Source organism: Pelodiscus sinensis, chromosome 2 (assembly GCF_049634645.1).
Source record: "Pelodiscus sinensis isolate JC-2024 chromosome 2, ASM4963464v1, whole genome shotgun sequence".
NCBI lineage: Eukaryota > Metazoa > Chordata > Testudines > Trionychidae > Pelodiscus > Pelodiscus sinensis.
Genome location: NC_134712.1, coordinates 72,328,303 through 72,349,740, shown reverse-complemented (window position 1 = coordinate 72,349,740; position 21,438 = coordinate 72,328,303). Strand labels below are relative to the sequence as shown.

The 21,438-nt window shown below is 44.1% G+C and overlaps 1 protein-coding gene across 7 annotated transcripts in view; it reads right to left on the bottom strand.

Annotated features, from left to right (window-relative positions):
* The window catches only part of GAREM1 (GRB2 associated regulator of MAPK1 subtype 1), a 143,266-nt gene that overhangs the window by 86,572 nt on the left and 35,256 nt on the right, over nt 1-21,438 (bottom strand). The gene's annotated exons all lie outside the window — the stretch shown is intronic.

Sequence of the window (21,438 nt, the reverse complement as noted above, 5' to 3'; positions counted from 1 at the left end):
CAATTATAACCAATAAGATATCAAATTTCTGCTTCCCAGTTGGCTAAACATAGGGGAGGATTTTTGAGCAATTAAGCCTCATCAGCTGTTAGAAAGTCTGTTTGAAAGAAAGTGTTCTAGTTAATTGAAGATTGCCAGGTATTTCTGATGAAAATGCTTTCTTTCAGAACACACAACAGCTGAAGTGACTTCAGATTTGAAGAGTAGGGTGTACTGGTCTTAAAGGTATGTCCCTTTTCAATAAACCCTGACTGCCACAAACACCCCTCCCATTTATACAATATGTTTATCGATCAACTTGTAAGTACATTTACAATGAATGAAAACCACCACCACCACCACCACCACCACCACCGATTCCAAAGCATATTCTATTTGGAAATTAATACGTAATCTCTCCCCCACAGAAAACACCTCAGTACACAGTAGCCAAATCAACAGATGTAATACCTACATCTAACCGAGTACAGTAGTTCTTTGGCAAAGTGAACAAAGTCATGAACACAGTTTTGGAAACTGGTGGGAGGAGGAAGGAAGGAATTAATAGTTTAAAAAGTGTTGTACTTAGTTGAAAAAAATAGGAAAAATATGCGAATCCAGGCTTAAACTCTTCTTATTTACCACAATTCTAAAGTTTAAGACAACAGTTACAAGCCTCTGGAAAGTAAGGCAACATCTCTATAATACAGACGGGCTCCAATCACTGGCATGCAGAGTTGAACCTGAGAACTCTGAAGTTTAATGTACAGACAGTACCCGAGTTACACGGATCCGACTTACGGCGAGAAAAGCTGCTCCGGGTGCCCCTAGTCTGCTGGGGACCGTCTCCAGCAGACCAGGGACACCTGGAGCAAAGCCGGGGAGGCGTGGGACGCCGCCGCCGCTGAGGCTTTGCTCCCGGTGACCCTGGTCTGCTGGAGACGGTCCCCAGCAGACCAGGAGCACCGGGAGCAAAGCCGCAGCGGCAGAGGGGTCCCGCGCCTCTGAGGCTTTGCCAGAGCAAAGCCGGGGAGACGCGGCACCCCACCGCCGCTGCGGCTTTGCTCGCTGCGGCTTTGCTCCCCGCGTCCCTGGTCTGCTGGGGAGGGGGGACGCAGCTAGTGCCCCCCCCCCCCAGCAGACCAGGGAGACGTGGAGCAAAGCCCGGGGCCTGTGGTAGAGCAGGTGGGGCGCTGCCAGTTGGTCCCGCAGCACCGCTCCTTGGCGCTACTGGACCAACCTGGAAGCACCCCAGCTGCTCTGCCCCAGGCGTCCCCAAGTCAGCCGCTGCTGATCAGTTTCAGCAGCGGCTGAATCAGGACACCTGGGGCAGAGCAGCTGGGGTGCTGCTGGGTTGGTCCAGTAGCGCCGAGGAGCAGCGGCGCTACTGGACCAACCCAGCAGCACCCTAGGTGCTCTGCCCCAGGCGTCCCCAAGTCAGCCGCTACTGAAACTGACCAGTGGCTGACTACAGGAAGCCCCTGCCCCGGGCTTCCTGGAATCAGCTGCTGATCAGTTTCAGCAGCAGCTGACTTGGGGATGCCTGGGGTTCTTAAGTTTAACCTGTATGTAAGTCAGAACTGGCGTCCAGATTCAGCCGCTGTTGAAACTGATCAGTTTCAGCAGCGGCTGAGTCTGGACGCCAGTTCCGACTTACATACAGGTTAAACTTAAGAACAAACGTACAGTCCCTATCTTGTACGTAACCCGGGGACTGCCTGTATGAGCCTTTACTGCAGGAACTAAAACACCCACATGGCTCAAAGCCCAGGCTGCAGCAGACCTACAACTCTCTAGATGATGTAGGCGCCACTAAAGGAGGACAGACCACCATACTGAACAAGTATTGATCACACGCAGAGGACAAAATCCGTCAACCTATCTTATATTGGCATACAGCCACTGCAGTTATTAAATCGCTTGTTCATGCTCATGCTTAGCTTCTGGCATTGACACTGCACATCCCATAGGAATGTAAAATCCTATTAAAAGGTGAACTGATGAAACATTACATTTAACTGGTTAACAGGGATCCCGCACCATGCCATGGTGGGCTGCTCCCATCTGGCTGGGTCTGCCGTACCACAGGCTGCTCGGGCTGGGACAGGTGTAGTTAACCCCTTACTAGGTAGTTAACCCCTGGCTAGGTGTAGTTAACCCCTTAATCCCCTCATAATCATGACAACCACTTACCCAGTAAGCATCACCCCAGTTAACCCTTTACATCTCTACATCCTCACCAGGACACTAGTTATTAAGTGTATTATCAGGTTGGGGCATGATTGGATTAGAGAAGTTAAATTTCAATTAATTAGCTAGTTGAGTGGTCGATGGAATTTGCCACACCTCTCCCTTTGAAATGTACAAGACCTGCCCGCTGCACCTCTCCCTTTAAAATACTGCTTCAGTCCTTGTTCACACGGGTTCCCCACCATTCCTCTGCCTCTCCCCGGGGAGACGGTGCTGGAGGGGAACTGGCTTTTAAGCCGGCTCCCACTTCTCCCACCTTGATGCCTCTGACACAGAAGCAGCGGGGGAGGGGGGGGGAGATAACTAGTAGAGTAGTGACTTGATTAACCAGTAAGCCTAGGTTTATCAAGTAGCTGACTAGTGGCTTACATCCCTAGGTTGGATGGCTCCTGAAAGCCAGTAACAGTCAAAGCAAGAAATGCATTGTCTTCATTGATACTGTGTCACCCTTATTACCTTGGCTGTGATTCTATGCTGCTCTTGGATGTGGTGTTAATAAATTGGTGCAGAGCATCACTTATGTTGACAGTAGCCAAATTTAAGTGAAAGCACTTCCACAGCTAAGCTGACGCGAAGCAATTTAACCTAATCTTGTGATGTAGACCAAGCCTAAGATTTTTTTTTTTTTTAAGGGCAGTGCTGTCTATCCTTACTTATAATAATCCAGTGCAATAAACTACAATAATTTATCACAATGAAGCATCATCAGTAATCTCCTTTTCCTGCTACCCAATATTATTAAAGTGTTCCTGGAAGCATAACTTCTATTCTGCCCCTTTGGACATTTGGTATGTTAACACACTTCAGCATTTCTATCAGCCCACATAAAATGCTGGAAGAGCTAGTTACAAAAACACAGAAATCTCCTTTTATGGCATGCTAACAGTCATTAAACAACTTAGCCACAGAAAACTGCTAAAAGTTACTTATTTATGTGGCACAGTAAATTTACACTGCTCTCTACAAAATGGACTAAAGCAATGGAAATAACCTAATAATCTCTTTAATTTCCCTTCTAGGAAAATATTGTTCATCACTGTTGCTTCCAGTTGTTAACTGGAAGTCAATGAGCATCTACACCACTCATGCAGGATCTCACCTAGCTTACCTTGCAGTAAAAGCTACAGATGCCTTGTCTCTGCTACATTTTTACAGCAGGAGAGCTAAAAGTTATATTACTCCAACTACAAAAGCAGTTTCTCCTCTCTTAGGGTATGTCTAGACTAAATGGCTCCGTCGACGGAGCCATGTAGAGGAGTTTACTAGACATAGGAAAATGAAGCAGCGATTTAAATAATTGCCGCTTCATTTACATCAAAATGGCCGCTGCACTGTGCCAGTCACCTGTTTGGCGGCACAGCGGGGCAGCCTGGACGCTTCACAGTCAACAATGGAAGCCTTTGTCAACCGCTGCGGTAAACCTCATTCCACAAGGCATAGTGGAGCGGTTGACAAAGGCTTCCGCTGTCGACCGCGGAGCGTCCAGGCTGCCCCACTGTGCCGCCAAACAGGTGACCGGCACAGTGCAGCGGCCATTTTGATGTAAATGAAGCGGCGATTATTTAAATCGCCACTTCATTTTCCTATGTCTAGTAAGCTCCTCTACATGGCTCCGTCGACGGAGCCATTTAGTCTAGACATACCCCAAGAGAGGAGAAACTGCTTTTGTAGTTGGCTAGCCATTCACAGTCTTTGTTTAATCCTAAATGGATAGCCTCAAATTAAGATACATAGTGGGAATGTTACAGTTTCTCTTTGTGAATAAGAGAAAGACTGAACAGAGAAGAAGGTTTCTCTGCCTGCAATCCATATACCTCACAGGTCCACACAGCAAGGACTGAGATTATTTATGTGATTTGCTGTACTGTAGCACAGGATTATATGTATAGATATGGATTCTACTGTCATTTTCAATAAGTAGTTAAAATCCAAGCGGTTTCTCTTGAACTTAACTGAATTGTTCTAGGGGAAAGGAGATTTCATAATACAGCAAAGGTAAGTACATGCATAAGGATTTGCTGGATCAAGGCCTTAGTAAGTGATATTAGTTACTTAACCATATTAGAGTTCTTTTGCAAAAATCTGTACTCACAATTCAGCCCTACTGCCCAAATAAAGTTTTTTAATGTTTGCAAATGGAGGTGTTCGGATTAGAACATTTTTCTTGTACTGAACAGATTCAAGAACTGAATATAACCCTTCCTAAGAAAGTCTCTGTATATGCGTCTGTGAGACTATTACCCACTTCCCTTCTCTGTGATAAAATAGCAACTCCCCAAATAGAGGCAAAAGTCATATTGGCCTCTTTCTTCCATGTTGCATGGTCATAAGTGGCCATTGCTAAATTTAAGATAGAAAAGACAGTAGTTTTTGTCCTCTTTCTGCAGATGTGTAGAGTGCAATGTGGGAAGAGAGAAAGGAGGGAGAAATTCACAACATGTAAAAGTCAGCCATATTTCTCTCCCAAATTCCCACCCCCTATTAAAAACTGCAATGTAATGGTTTGCAACAAGAAACCTGGGCTGTCATATGAAAAGCTCCAATTTATGAATAGATCAGGCGTTTCTCAGCTGATAGAGCTAAAATTCTAAAGAGGCTATGAGAAAACACAGCCTTAACCATCTCCCAGACTACCACATTGCTCATGAGATATACTTTGTGTAGCGACATTAAATTAGATTTAGCAAAAGGCAGAATTAACAATGGGACTGGGATCTGAACTAGTTATTGAAATGTAATTTAATGGGTTAGACACAGATTAACTTTTTGCTCAGGATATCCTCTCCTAAATTCAAGGAGGAATTGCAAGAACTTAGTTGCAAGAAAGATGTAATTTCACTACAGCTCCTGTAAATATTTCGGTGTTATCTAATGTTACTTTGCTATTTCCCAAATGCCATAATTCTCTGTGAGCCCACACACACTTCCCTGTGTGTCTCCTACAACCGTTTGCGACTAAAATTATTTAACTCTTCTACCCATCCTCCTCCAGTATGAGAACTTCAACCAGAGGAACAAAGACACACTGAGATTGTACAGATATAATTTAACCAGTTCTATTTGCAGCCGTGTACACTGCTATCCTGTTTCAGGGACAAACAGGATGACACGTTCATATACAGCATTCCCTGCCAATGTTATTGTACTTATCCCCTCAGTATCTCACACAGTTTCAAGGAGTAGGTTCATAATAGCTATCAAACATGCGTGTACCTGCTGAGATTTTATTTTTCTTCAGCAATTCTTTGATGTATACGAAAGCATGTGCATGCACCTGCTGTATATCCTCACTACAGATGCCATGGTGAAAAAAAAAAGAAAAAACCAACAACCTTCCCACTAGTTGCCAGGCTCCAGCGCCCAGAACTTCTGTCATTATTAAAATGAATACAAATCCCTTTGAGTTAGGGATGTTAAATTTCAATTAACTAATCAAATAGTCAATGGGATTTCCATTGCCTATTCGATTAGTCGATAAGAACTTCCGTGTTCTGCCTCTGAAATGTACAAGAGCCCTAGCAGGGACTTGTGTACCTTTCAAAGTTGGCCACTGCTGCGTCCCTGACTCCCTCCAACGGAGCTGGAGCTGGGGATGGGGAAAAGAACTGGAGCTTCGTGATAGACGCAGCAAGGGGGGCAAGCAACTAGTGGACTAGTGTGTTGACTATCCAATAAGTCTTTGCAGCAGTGCAAGATACCTAGATGAGTATTTTCTCCCTCTAGTGCTCTCAGGTCTGCATGCCAACTTGAAAATAGTTTGGTAGGTGGCAAAGTGCACCGGGCTTTCAAAGCAGTCACTGGATTGTGAAAAGCATTGTGGGATTACAACTGGAAAGACAAATAGCATCACTGAAATGGCGACACCAGTCCTTGCCAAAACGCAGAGCAGCATGAAAAGAGATATCCTTGCTTAGGGCACATCTTCACTCCGCAGAAGATCAATGCTGCCACAATTGATCTTTCAGGGTTCGATTTAGCAAGTTTAGTTAAGACTTACTAAATAGAAGTCAGAAGGCAACCCTGGCAGCATCGATTACTCCTGCTCTTGCCTGGAGTAAGGGAAGCCGAAGGGAGCATTTGATTTCATCATTCTCCCACTGTGGGGACGCCACCAAGCTCAGTTTAAGGTAGGCTAATTCCAGCTGGAGTTGCATACCTTAAGCCAAGCTGCCAAGTCTAGTGTAGACCTGGCCTTAGACAAATGCAAAGTACCATGCTATCACACTGGAGAAGTATTGAGTCAGATCCCATTATTAGAATTATTCGTGTAGCCCTGGAGTGTCTTCACTAGGACAGATTAAATATGGGTGACAGTCTAGTTTCACTTCAAATTTATTTGGACTCTCCAAGTTGTAGTGAGAAACCGTGTTTGTAATATATGTAGGGCCATTTTTTTTGCTTTTGTTTATACCCATGCAAATTTGTCATCTAACACTGAATTGCACAATTGTGATCAAGAGCAGAATTTGGCCAACAAGCATTTCATACTCTATGCAAAGGTCTTTCAGAAGTTAACATTTTAAGATATTTTTAGTGTCCACATGATATTTTCAAAACCTTGGAAATACTGTTGGGGTATTATGTTACTTATTTATAGGATTTCTAATATAAGCAGCCGTGCTGTAATGCAGGAGTGGGGAACCTAAGCTTGCCTGGATCTAACCCCTGGGGCTCAGGGCTCCTTCCCCAGGATGGGGGAGCTCACACTGGCACTTCAATCCCTGCTGCTCCCAGCCCAACTGATTTTAATGTGGGTCAGCACCCCCTGACTCAAAAAAGGTTCCCCACCCCTGCTGTAAAGATACCACATAACAACTGTGGGTATCTTACCTCCATCAAGAGGAAAAGAACTTGACATTTACCCAATCCGCAAACTAAGTTTTACCACATTTTTTCTTGATTTAGCTTCTTCTACATAAGCATATCTGTACTTTTATTATACTGTTACAGTTTAGTCTATTTTTTTTCCAAAACCTGAAAGGTCATAAGAATTTTCTGGCAGTCAGAAACGTTTTTAGCACTGCGCCACACACAAACTGTATGAGCAGCCAACTGCTGAGTGGGAGGCTCATTTACACAGGCCATTTGCTTGCCATATGTCTCTTTTTTCTGGAAGAAACTAATTCCAGTCTGCAGTTTTAACCATAAGTACAGCTTAGCAAACAACTCTGTGTTGAAAAGATATCACAACGCTTAAATTGAACCACAGTGATTAAATATATTGAGAATGTTACAAGCTTAAAGATGATGGCCCTGATCCTGAAATTCTAGCAGCATGAACAGACCCTCATGCCTGGATGGGGTCCCACTGAAATAAGTGAAGTTGCAGAGGCACAGGGACTGAGTCACAGATATAAGCCCTGCTTCTGCAACGCGAAATGTATCATTAAACATTCTTTACAAAAAGGATTTTTGACCGACACTGACAGTTATACATTCAGATTGTTATCAGGCCAGTATGTTTATTATTACACCCTGATACAGGACATTACCTCCATCTTTAGTCCACCAGTTCTGAATTCAAACGGTCTTTGTTCATTCTATTTTCATAGCCACGTTTTTCTATAAATATAAAGCTCTCATTTCTATAGCAACCGTCCTCCTGAAGGACACCGAAGTGCTTCACAAAGAAATCTGATACCATGTAATAGGGATCACTTCGCCAACAAACACAGCCACAGCTAGGTGTAACTGTTTAATACCACATAGCAACCCTACTTCTCATCCTAAATGCTTCCGTCATGGATTACTAGGTATGCCCTGTTGTACTCTGCAGTCTCTTGTGAGTGCACCCTTCTAGTGATAGAGGGCTTGAGGCAAGTCCCTCAACTCTTCCACTCTTAGACCATGTCGCTAGGCCTCAACATGAGATTTCTCACTATGGCTTCTTTTGCAGTGCCCATTTGGCTTGGCAGGAGTCTTTTCTCTTAGGAGCGCCAAACACAGTGACAGCTCAGCCTTTTCAAAACACAGTATTACTTAATAGTGAGGAGAACACTGTAGTCAGAGAAATGGATTAAAAGAAAGGACAGTGGCATGCAGAAATCATGCCAAATGATACTGTTTCCCTGCAAGTTTTCACTATGTTCCATTCAGCCTTCTCCTGTGCTGGGAAATACAGCAAGCCCTTCCAGCATCAGTCAAAGAGAGGAAGAAACTGAGATCCTCCTACAACCTGTGCTTAGGGTTGCCAGGTATCCGGTATTCTACCGAACAGTCCAGTTTTTGTGCCTTCTGTCCAGTAAAAAAAATTCAGAAAATACAGGACATGTGCAATGTCCGGTATTTTGTTTTTCTGGTAAAAAGTTAGACACATATTACTCAGAAATAATACAGAAATATCCCAAATTCTCCACTTTTCCATAAACAAGTTAAAAAAATAGGAATTTTTAAAGAACTATCCATTTAAGATTTTCTGAAGCTCTAGCCAGGTCAGACTCCGCTTCTAGATGCAAGTTCTAGTGTATTTCATATGTAATGTGCTTCATTTAGTGGCATTGCGTGTTGAGTGACGAATATCTGCACTATGCTCCTTAACTAAAGTTATGGGGCAGCAAATTAGCAGACAGTTTATGCAGCATGGGGGAAAAAACTATTCAAATACACACATGTAAGCACTTCTGAGGGAGGGAGAATGGGCAGAGAAGGGAAGAGGGGAAAATATAGGAAGGACATTTAAATGCACTAGAAACATAAAGTTTGGGATTTTAGCATTACTCTCCATAAACAATTAAAACTCAGGTTAAAGAAAATTGTGTTTTGATCCTGTCAGACTTGACAAGTTTTAGAAGCCACAGCATTTTTTTCCCCACATAAGAGTTTCATCCTTGTTTCCAATAATCTGGTCCACTGTTGCAGATATTAGTACTTTTCAGGAAGTATTTCTTTATAAATGAGCTTCTTTCAGAAATGATCCAGAGAATGGGTAAACTGTGAAGTAGCCAAATTTGCAGATGATAATAAACTGCACAAGATAGTTAAGCCCAAAGCAGACTGTGTAGAGCTTCAAAAGGATCTCACGAAACTAAATGACTAGGCAACAAAATGACAGATGAATTTCAATGGTGACAAATGCTAAGTAATGCATACTGGAAAACAGAAATCCCAAATATATGTATAAAATAAAATGATGGGGACAAAATCATGGTGTGTGTGTGTGTGTGTGTGTGTGTGTGTGTGTGTGTGTGTGTGTGTGTGTGTGTGTGTGTGTGTGTGAGAAATATATATATGAATTGTGGATAGTTCTCTGGAAACATCCACTCAATGTTCAACAGCAGTCAAAAAAAGCAAAAAGAATGTTAGGAATCGTTTAAAAAGGGATTGAGAATATGAGAGAGAATGTCTTATTGCCTCTATATAAATCCATGGTACACATGCATCTGCATGCAGTATTAATCTCAAACAAAATATGTTGCCACTGGAAAAAGCTCAGAAGAGGGAATATGAGGAGAGATTAATAAAACTGGGACTTTTCATTTTAGAAAAGAAAAGATAAAGGGTGGATATGATAGAGGTCTATAAAATCATGACCAGTCTGGAGAAAGATAAGGAAAAATTACTTACTTGCTCCCATTACACATGAAGTAGGGGGTCACCAAATGAAATGAATAAGCAGAATGTTTAAAACAAACAAAGGAGGCATTTATTCACACAGTGCACAGTCAACAGGTGGAACTCCTTGCCAAGAGGAGGTTGTGAAGGCGAAAACTATTACAGAATTAAAAAAGAACTAGACAAATTCACAGCGGTTAGGTCCATAAATACTTATTAGCCAGGATAAGTAGAAATGTTGCCCATCGCTTGTTTGTCAGAAGCTGGGAATGGGTGACAGGAGAGGGATCATTTGAGTATTACCTGTTGAGTTCACTCCCTCTGGGACACCTGACATTGGCCATTGTCGGCAGACAAGATACTGGGCTAGATGGACCTTTGGTCTGATTACGTATGGCCGTTCTTATGTTCACCTCACCATAATGTATTTACATCTTAAGGAAATATACTTCTGTGTAATTATTTCATTCTCTAGTTTCTCCTGAGATTATTAATGAGACTTAACTTGGCAGAGCTGAAGCTAATGACCAATCAAGATATAATATAATGAGCTACTGCATATAGCATGGATTCTCAAATGGAAGCTTATTGACATGTCTAAAGAAAGGGATGGGAGGAACATCCCAAAATGTTTCTCTCTCTCTACAGTGGATGAGTGTCACAGAAGAATGACTTCTGAACCACTTAAATGAGGAATATCGAGGGGAATCATTGTCACAATTTCCTTTGTTTCCTCCCACTGTGGCACCTAGAGGGAACTGCCAACTGTTTTAAAACAGCTGGTGATTCTCTCTAGGCACCAGGAGGGAGGAGGAGAGAGGAACAATGACTTCATGCACTTCCCTACCCCTAGGTCAATCAGAGTCTGTGTGCAGGGGAGCACAAGAAGTCTCGTGGCTCCAGGTCGCTGTGAAAGGGGGGAGGCCACTTTAGAAATTTATGAAGTGGGCGTCTTTTAAAAATCATTGCCCACCCCTGTCCTAGTGTAACCCATTCCTTCATTACCACTTGTTCATCTCTTAATTTTACACTGTACTCAGGTTCAGGAAGAATACAGATAGTCTTTTTTCTAACATTAGCAGTGCTTACATACATATCTAACTCTAAGTTAATCACCTTAATTAAGGAAAAACTATACAAAGCACACTATAGCCTTAGGATGCTTAAAAATAGCCATGAACCTGTTCTCTCTTCATGCCTTAAGACCATAATACACTTTCATCCAGCTGCAAATTCAAAGCTAGCACAACAGCAGAGGCACCAGAGTTGCCTGAAGAACCAGGAAGATGATGCTGTATTGGACACAAACTCCATACTTGGCTAGTTATCTTCTGCAATAAGAAAACTAAATTTGTGGCCTGAGTCTCTTTCTACCCACCCCAAAAGAAAATTTAGATTTGAGGAACTGAAGGCTTTCATTAGAAAACTTAATCTGCTTTCCATAGAGGATTGCTTTTAAAATCCAGATGGAACTCCCAGCTTTCATCTCTAACTTTAATATGAAGAATTAAGACTACAATCATGCGAGTGTGGAAGTAAAGGAGGACAAGAGTTTGTCATCCTTACTTCTCCAAGTATTTTATTGATCACTAAATTCTCATTATAGAACAGCTCCAACAAGCTACCTAGATCAGGGGGCTTTCTAAAGAAACATTATATGAAATACATTCTACCATTACCTGGTTCTCAGGTAACATTATTTCCCACCAACTTAATTTTAGTGATGCAAAGTATGTTATATACAAGAGCTAGCATGCTGGAAAAGTGAAAGAAGTTTTTAAACTGATGGCAAGAGTAGGAGCAAGCCATGCCGAGGTTGGAGATAGGGCAGGAGATTGGGAGGGCAGGAGATTGGGACGTGACTGGGGACAGGGACGGGCTGAGTGTTGCTCTCTTCCCTGCTCCGTGTAGGGGCTGGCCTTGGCGCACCCCCAGAGGTTTCTTCGCATACAGACTCCAGGGAGGCGCACCCCATGTTTGCGGACCTCTGCTGTAGACCCAGGCTCTGAGATTTGCCACCATGATTTTTTAAAACACTTTGTAGACACAAGGAGCTCTTCAGCTTCACAACTGGAAGGGCAAGTTCACTCATGAGAGAGCCTTTAGCCATCCTCCTCCTCCTCCTCCTCTTTAGCAAGACGCAAATGAGCAACACAAGCCTATGGGGCATTGCGTCATGATTGGCAAATCAAACTAGTATTAACAAGTGTTGGAAGCTACACACAATAACATCCTACTAAACCAGCAAAGAGATTTCTGACTTATTCATCCCAGCTGCCTCACCTGTCAGACTCACATGACACAATTTTAAAAGTTTCTATCATTGCTTTGCTTGAAAGACACACTCGGATAGCTCTCAAAATGCGTAGGTAAGAAACAGGACAGGGCATGTGTTATTACAGTGCAATAACTGCACACCTCCGCTGTGCTTTGAGACATGACGTCAAAAGCAGAATGTTTCCAACACCCAAAAATACATCTCACACACCCTGGAATGTGATGTTCTTTTATTTAAAAAAATTAGAAAGTGCTTTCTTTACTAGTTACACCATAGCTGCCTTCTGTGTATTCATATATGGAAGGAGATCTCTCCCTCAGGCTGAGAGAGAGAATTGTAAAAAAGGTTTAGTCTGTAAAACATGCTGCTTTATATCTTCCTTCGGAACTGTGCTCTTGCTCTGAGGAAACTCATCCAACGTGGCAGTCACAAGAACAAATGAGGTAAGCAACCAGCCATTGAGGTACAAGAGAATTAAGACCTTCTGTTTATATATATTTAAAACCCTATCGCTCATGTTCTGCAAGATTGGACTTGGGGAAGTCCACAGGAAAAGAGTAGAGCAAACAGATCACTGGGGAAATGAAACTCCAGTTGCATTAAACTTGTTTGTCTTCAATATACACTTCTCTTCCCCCATTTTTTCATCTTTTTTAAGAATGGCCACATTGGGTTTATTTTAAGAATGGTGTAAGATAGCCCAGTGTCCTGTCTGACAGTAACCAGTACCAGATGTTTCAGAGGGAATGAACTGAAGAGGTCAAATACCCATCATCCAGTCCCAGCTTCCAGCTGTCAGAAGCTTAGGACACCTAGAGGAGAAGGTTGTATCCCTGACCATCTTGACTGACTGCCATTGATGGACCTATCCTCCATGAATTTATCTAGCTCTTTTTTAAACAGTTATACTTTTGGTTTTCACAATGTCCGTTGGCAATCAGTTCCATAGATTGACTGTGTTGTATGACGACATGCTTCTTTCTATTTGTTTTAAACCTGTCTATTAACCTCACAGGGTGGGCTACTCAAGTTTGTGTGTTATGGGAAGGGGTAAATAACTAGGGATGTTAGATATCGTGTAATTGAATAGTCGTGTAACCGCATGAAATCTTAGCGGTTAAACAACTATTTGAAAGCCGTCATCCCGCGCTGCTGCCTTTGTATCAGAGACAGCAGTGCAGGGTGGCAGGCAGGAGCCAGTCCAGAAGGGGAGCCCATTTAAAAACCATATCCCCACACAGACTGGCTGCCTGTGACCCCATGCTGCTGCCTCTGATACAGAGGCAGCAGCACAGATGCCAACAGCCCATGTCTGCAGAGGTCCAACCTCCCTGTGGACAGACCCTGTCCACAGGGGGTCCAAGCTCCCCACAAATAGGGGCTGCTACCGGAGGGGAGAGGACAGGGCCCACCGCAGACAAGCAACTGTCTGTGGTGGCCTGGGCTAGCCATCCACAGAGGCTGGCCTATGGGGGGGTCCAAGCTCCCTGCAGACAGAAGCTGACCCACCTCCCATGGAGCAGCCTCTATCAGCCATGGCCTGGTCTGGCAGCAGCCCCTGTCTGCAAGGAGCTCAGACCCCCGTGGACAGTAGGGATGTAAGCAACTAGTCAACTACTTATAGTCTCCCGCTTGCTGCCTTTGTATCAGAAGTAGCAGGGGGGGCAGGGAGAGAGCCGGCTTAAAAGCCTGTTCCCTCCCAGCAGCATCTCTGCAGTACTGCCTTCCCTCCAGCGCGGTGGGGGGGAGGGAGGCTGCTCCAGCAGCAGCCCCTGTCCACAGTGGCCCAGACTGGCCATAGGCAGAGGCTGCTCTGGGCGGACGGGCAGCCCAGCTGAGTCCTGGCTTGTGGAGGCTCTTTCTACATTCAAAGTGCAGAGCTGCAGGGGGGGTAGTTTCCAGGGGCAGCATGAGCTGGGACTAAGCAGTCCTGGTTTGAGCCAGCTCTGGAACACTGCAGCTCTGCCCACCCCCACCCCCTGCACAGTAGAGATAAGGCTGGGGGAGAACAAGCTTTTAAGCCGGCTCCTCCCCAGCGCTAGCTCTTGCCTATCCCTCCTCACTGCCTCTGTAGGAGGCAGCAAAGGGGGGAGAGGGCAGGCAGGTCTGTAGAGCCGGCACACATGGGGAGCCTGCTTAAAAGGCAGTTCCCTGCATGTATCTGCTCCAGCCTGCCCCCCTCAAAATCAGTAGCGTGGGGATGGGGGGGGGGCAGGCCAATCTAGGGCTCATGGGCAGGAGCGGATATAGGGCAGGGCAAATGGGGCGGCCGCCCCGGGCTCTGCGCTTGAAAAAGCCCCGCGCATGCGCCGTGGCATCACAGTGCATGGTGTCACTGCACATGCGCCGTGGCAAGGGAGGGGCCCCGCAAAACGGTCATCTGCCCCTGCGCTCATGGGGAACCTCTTAAAGCCATTTCCTCACGAGCACCTGCTCCCACCCATCACCCTTGCTGCATCTGACAGAGAGGTAGCAAGGGGGGAGGGCGGGGAAGAAGTGCATGTGGTCAATAACATTAACCGATAAGCCAAGGCTTATCGGTTAATCATGTAGTTGACTACACACTGACATCCTTATAAATAACACTTCCTTATTCGCTTTCTCCACACACCATTCATGATTTCATATCTTCATCCATTGTATTATACTAACACCATCTTTGTTGTTTTGTAAAATTTTGTTGTGTTAGATTTAAAGAAACCATGGTGTTGTCAATTTTTACTTCTACTGAAGTCCCTTGGCTTCTCATGTAATTCCCGCAGAACGACACATCTAAGTAACGTGTCCACTTCTAGGGACTTTCTAAGAAAGTTCATTGCACTTGCATGTCTTACAACCCCACGCAGAAACACTGTGGTCATCAGCAAGGACTGAATCTGGAATCATCACCATCAAAAAGCCTATACCTCTTGAGCGGAAAGAAACCTAGAGGAACTCCAAGATATTAGTAGGTTGTATAGCTAGTGGATCGGGACAAGAGCACATGCAGCAAGCAGTGTATTACATACTCCCTTTCAAGCCCAGGTAACGTGCCTATGTGTAGACACTGGGGTCAAATCACACTGATGATCAAAATGTCTATGGAGCCATCATTCATTATATAAAAACATTCACCTTTCCAACTAACTCCCAAGGGACCAACACAGATGGGGAGGGAGATGGAGGTAATCAATGATTATAAGTAGCAGCATACTGCAGTCTGCTTTCCATTTCCTGAGTCCCTTTTGTTTCAAAAGGAAAGTGTAATCATGGAGCTCCCTTAGTCCTATACACCAAGCTAAGATAATAAGAGCTTATGACTACCTTTTACTAACATCCGGAATGTTATAGGCCATTGCTTGAGCTGATGTTATTAATTTCTCCAACCTGGCCCATTCATAATTCATACAATCAGTTGAAGATAGTACAGAGACAGATGTCCATTTGTTCAATGCTTATATGTACGACTAGGTGCATTTTAAACATTTATAAAGCTATTTTACAACAGGGTGCCTCCTTGATAGGTTTTTTTTATTAAATAAAATGGCGAATACCAATTACCCTGGAATAGGACAGACACACTAGGCAGCAAATTAACACCACTACGAGTAATGTAATGTCTTTAAACTTTCATGAAGCCAGATTCTGCTCATACACATTAAGATAGGACTCACAATCAAAATGTTAATTTTGACCCACCCTTCATTTAACATGCACGTGAAGACTTATCCTTTGTTTTAGAAGCCAGATCACATTAGCCATTTTTTTTTAATTATATGAAAATTGAACTAGACGCTACATTAACTTTAGCTTTTACTCTAAAGAGAAGCAGACTGGAAACAGTATTCAAAAGGGAACACTAACAGACTAACAGCTGTGCCATACTGAACTGTTCCTCTGCAGCAAGAACCTAACCTTGTCAGCATCCATAGTAGAATTTTTACACAGAAGCAGTGGAAAAACCGATGAAGTGATGGTCAGCAAGATGGTAGAGCTACGCCCAGGATTCAACATTCAATAATTCCTTTCCAGACTGATAAAATAAAAGCTTTAGGTGAAATAAAAATTAATATTTAACTTTCTAAAGACTGTGTGTTCCTTATTTTGAACGGAGAAAAAATAATGCTAGCTCAATATTAGATGTTACATATAGGAATGGTGGTCTCATGCAGGAGAATAAAATTAGTTTCAATTCCCCCTTTTGTTCTGCAGTTCCACTCAAAGATCATGAGGGAAGCTACCGTAATTTTGACCAAAAAAAAAACCTGCTCCATCCCTTTAAAAAAAAAAGATTACCATTATAACAACTGAAGGAACTCTATAGTTCTTGTGGAGAATTTTAACCATAACTAGTATCAAATTGCTCATGTGGAATTCACACTGCATGTTCCCAATTCATAAGAGCTCAGAATTATAGCATTCATTAAAAATAACAGTAGTCAACCAAGCATTAGATGTCCAAAATTGATGTAGTATTTAGCACCACACTATTTAAAAAAAAAAAAACACCAGACATTAGGGATATGAAGGACTAGTCGACTATCCAATAAGCAAATGCTAATAGTCAACAGGCTAGTTGATTAGTCACTCCTCTTCCCCTCCACCCCCTGCTGCCTCCATGAAAAAGAGGCAGCAGGGGGTGGGGGAAGAGAGGGTGAAAGTGGTGAGGGGAGGGAGTTGCAAAGCCCTCAAGGCGTGGGGGTCCTCAAAAACACCTTCACTTCTGTGCTGCATTCAGGGCAAGGCGTGAGTAGATTCCTGGGGGTGGAAAAGAACAATTTATGGGCTCCTGAGAAAAACAGGTGCCCCAGGTTTGGAAGTTGCCCCAGAGGCTGCAGCCCCTACTACCCAGTCACCCAGAGTTTCAGTAGGAGCCATGGCAGAAAAAGCCCTGAGCCCTAGCTGAGCCCAGTAGGAGCCACTGGGAAAACAAGCCCTAAACTCCACTCCCTGAACCACCTGGGGGAGGGGGGGTGGAGCCCAGAGTCCAGGCTACCCCTAACTGCAGATTCTGGGAGCAGCACCCAGTCCTAGCTGGAGCCACTGAGGGAGAGGAAGCCCCAAGCTTCCTATCCTGATCCAGGGCAAGAGCTGCAGGGGTGGGCAGAAGCCCAGAAACTGGGCAGTCCTGGCTACAGCTGTCAGGAACAGACGTACCCAACTCCAACTACAGGGGAAGAAAACCCCAATCTCTGCTCCCAGAGCTGCACAGGAGCTGGCAAGTGGGTAGGCAGGGGGAAGAGCTCAGGCTACCCTGGTTGCAGCCACTGGGAAAGAAGCCCCAGCCCTGGCTGGAACCACTGGAAGGAAGAAGCACAGAGGGCTCCACAGCCCAAATGGCAGCAGGATCCTCATGGGAAGCAGGGTGGCAGTCGGAAGCTGGGAGCCTAGCTCTCTGGCTTCTCCAATGCCACCATCATTTCTGCACTACATCTCAAGGTGCATCTGATCTCCCCATCAAAAAAGTGGCCAAGAAGGGGAAGGACAACGCTGATCTCTCCCCAGCCCAGCCAGACTAACAGCTAGGAGCCCCAGGCTTCTAACAACATGGGGAGATCACATGTCAAGGGGCCGGGCAGATTTCACTGTCTGTGACTTTCATGATCATAAAATTGGTAGGGCCCTGAGACACTACTGCTCAACATGTACCTGCTGGGTATGGGGCCTGCTGCCATGAGAAGGCAGGGGGAAGAGCAGTTCACAGGGGGCAGGACAGGGCTGAGGAGTCCCTGCGGGCTGCCCTAGAACCCAGCTAGAAGTCATCCGCACCCCGGCTGTTTGGGCCTGTCTTCCCTGCGGGGACAGGGATGGGCTTGTGGGTATTCTTGCCCACTCCTGCTTCTCCCCTACCTCACTGACTTTCATCCCTTTGCTCCCCAAGCAGCCCAGTTTCTTGGCATTTCATAGTCTCTCCAACCCTTGCCAGGAACTGACTCTCTACATTTCTCTCTCTTCACCTCTCACTCTCCCTTCCTGTTGCTCCCAGCCCAGGCAGTGGACTTTTTATTCCTATTTAAAGCCCTCCAGGTTCTGCTGGCAATCGGATTTCCTTTTTCCTGAATGCGATTCCTGGTTTCATAGCCCCAGAGGGGAGGTGGGGGGCAGAGAAGTGGCCACTTCCATTGCAAAGGGGGCTGGTGACCCAAGCTACAGAGGGTCCCCAGCAGCACTAAGCCACCCAGAGGGCACTGGGAAGAGGCAAAGAGCCTCCAAAGCAATTTGGGACTTGGCCAGGCATGGCTTGGCTTGGCCCTGTGAGAGCATCTGTCTTTGCTCCAGATCCATGGAGCCCTGCACATTTGAGTCTGCATCCACTCCACTATCCACAAAGATGGTCCGGGGATATCTGCGGATTTGCAGGGCTCTACTTTACTGGCAGCAAAGTGTCTTATGCATACTAAGCACACATTTTTTGTTGGTATTAGCCACATCCTATACTAATGGAATCCTTACGTAAAACTAGACTTCTGTGGGATCTTGGAAGATAGCCTAATTATTTCAGATTTTTATCTCAGTGACATTTATGTAAATCTTGAGTTACTACATAGGGTGGAGGAGTGACTCTGGATTCATACCAGTGTAACAGATTAGAATCAAACCCTCAATCTCATATTCAGAATTAATTAAACCAATATTTCAAGAAAAAACAGGAAATAAGTCAATTACTGAAAAAAAAAAAAAACATTAGCAACAATCATGCTTCTATAAACCCCTTTAGATGTCAGCACTCTTTTGTACCAATAATTAGTTTGATTTTAGGTTCCCTGTCTTCCGAGATCATACTGAAGATTCTAAAACACACCATTCAGTATGTAAAGAGCTAAGCGCTTATTTAGCCAAAGCACTGCAGCTCAAGCAGGGAAACTCCTGCTACTATGCATACAGTAAAAACTGTTCATATTAAAACGAGTTTAATGCTGCCCATGTTATGAAATATGGTTATGTGCCTTCACTCTAAAAAACATAAATGTAGCTTTTTAAACAAAGATTCTGAACTCCAAGGAGAAACAGGAGTAAGTCCCATCATCGAGGCATATCATTGCCGCAGGTCTTTCATATTTATTAAACTTTTTACTTTAAAGCCAGCCAGCTTTTTAAACAACTAAGTAAACTTTGATTACACTTGTTAAGTATTAGAACGAACCAAAAATACAGTGTTAACAAAGGACAATAACCTAGTAAACACAATGCAGGACAATGTAGCACTTTAAAGACTAACAAGATGGTTTATTAGATGATGAGCTTTCATGGGCCAGACCCACTTCCTCAGATCAAATAGTGGAAGAAAGTAGTCACAACCATATATACCAAAGGATACAATTAAAAAAAATGAACAAATATGAAAAGGACAAATCACATTGCAGAACAGAAGGGGGATGCGGGGGGGCAGGTGGGAAGGGGGAGGAAGGAAGGTAAGTGTCTGTGAATTGCTGATATTAAAGGTAGGGAGAGTGGGATGTTTGTGAGTTAATGGTATTACAGGTGATAATTGGGGAAACTGTCTTGGTAATGGGTGAGAAAGTTCAAATTCTTGTTAAGTCCTTGTTGGCAAGTGTCGAATTTTAACATGAATGACAGTTCAGAGGATTCCCTTTCAAGTGCAGATGTAAAAGGTCTTTGTAGCAGAATGCAGGTGGCTAAGTCATTTAGAGAGTGTCCTTTCTGGTTAAAGTGGCAAGAAACTGTTTTCTCTTTGTGATCTTGTCTGATATCTGTTTTGTGGGCATTAATCCTTTGACAAAGTGTCTGAGATGTTTGTCCAATGTACATAGCAGACGGACACTTTCGGCACATGATAGCATAGATTATATTTCTGGATGCGCAGGAATATGTGTTCTTGATCTTATAACTCACTTGGCTGGGTCCAATAATGGTATCAGCAGAATGAATATGTGGACAAAGCTGGCAAACCCCGTTATAGGAAAACCAAAGCTGGCAAACCACAATATAGGAAAAGAAAGAAAATAGGTCTCAAATTTTGTTTCCTACATTTTAGTGTTGGTAACCCAAGCTGTCTATTCCACTTCACAGCCCGTGCCCCACTTTTCCCTTCAGAGAGAGGTGTTCATGCATCTTCCTAGGGTAGATGATATTTAAATGCTAAACAGGTTATCCAATCCAATTGGGGAACAAAGACAGCAAATACTCAGGTAATACAAAATTGTAACAAAACAGTTTCTGCCACACTGAAAATAACTAAGAAATTATATTAATTATTTATACTAGGGATGTCAATGTGTAGAGGACAGCATATTTAACTGATAAGCCTGGGCGTATCAGTTAATTTTGCCAACTGCACACAACGCCCCCCCCCCCACCCTTGCTGCCTCTGTATCAAGTAGACTCCCCACACATGCCAGCTCTGCAGACCCAACTGCCCCCTCGCTTGTGGCCTCCTACAGACCCAGTGGAGTGGGGCAGGCAGAAGCCGGTGCTGGAGGGAGCTGTCTTAGAAGCTGGTTCCCCCAGCACCAGCTCTACAGTAACACCTGCCTGTATCTCCGTCCCCCTCCCCCCCGCCCATGGCATGAGTTCACCGCAGATAGAAGCTACTCTGCGGCAGCAGCCCTGTCCACAGGGAGCTCAGACCCCCTGCAGACAGGGGCTGCTACTACCGTGCACTGCTGCCTCTGTATCAGAGGCAGCAGCACAGGGCAACAGGCAGGAGCCATTCTGCACGGGAAGCCAGTTTATCAACTGGCTCCCCTTGTGGACCAGCTCCCACCTGCCACCCTGTGCTGCTGCCTCTGATACAGAGGCAGCAGCACAGGGTGGCAGGAGGCTTCCCGGGAGTGGGTTTGGAACACACTGGTTGCCGCTCCTAGGGACTATTGCATAGTCGTGTAAAATGTCATGCGGTTACATGATTATTCAGTTACACACGATCTAACTTCCCAGATTTATACCACATTTATATATAACAGTAAAAAAGCATATTTTGTTCAGACAACTGTCTGTAGCAGGAAGGTACTGCAGTTGAGTTAGAATTCATTTTACACTTAGCTGCATATTTTCATGATAGGTGTACATGATAGTACTGTACCACAGTCTGAGCCACAAACTGATTTAAGATCGTAACATTATACTATCTCTGTCCTATTCCACTTGTAGTGCTATTAAAAAGTATTCAAAAATACCATGAAATTATTAATGAACTCACATGAAAACTACTGACAGCTAATTATACTCCAAAATGACACCCTATTTTACTAAATAGTTAGGCTGTCAATTGCAGTTAACTCAAGCGATTTAATGCAAAACAAATTAACTAGATTTAAAAAGTCACAATGAATTGCAGTTTTAATCACAATGTTAATAACAGAATACCAGTTTAAATTATAAATATTTTGGATGTTTTTCTATATTTTGATTGTAATTACAATGCAGAACACAGTGTACAA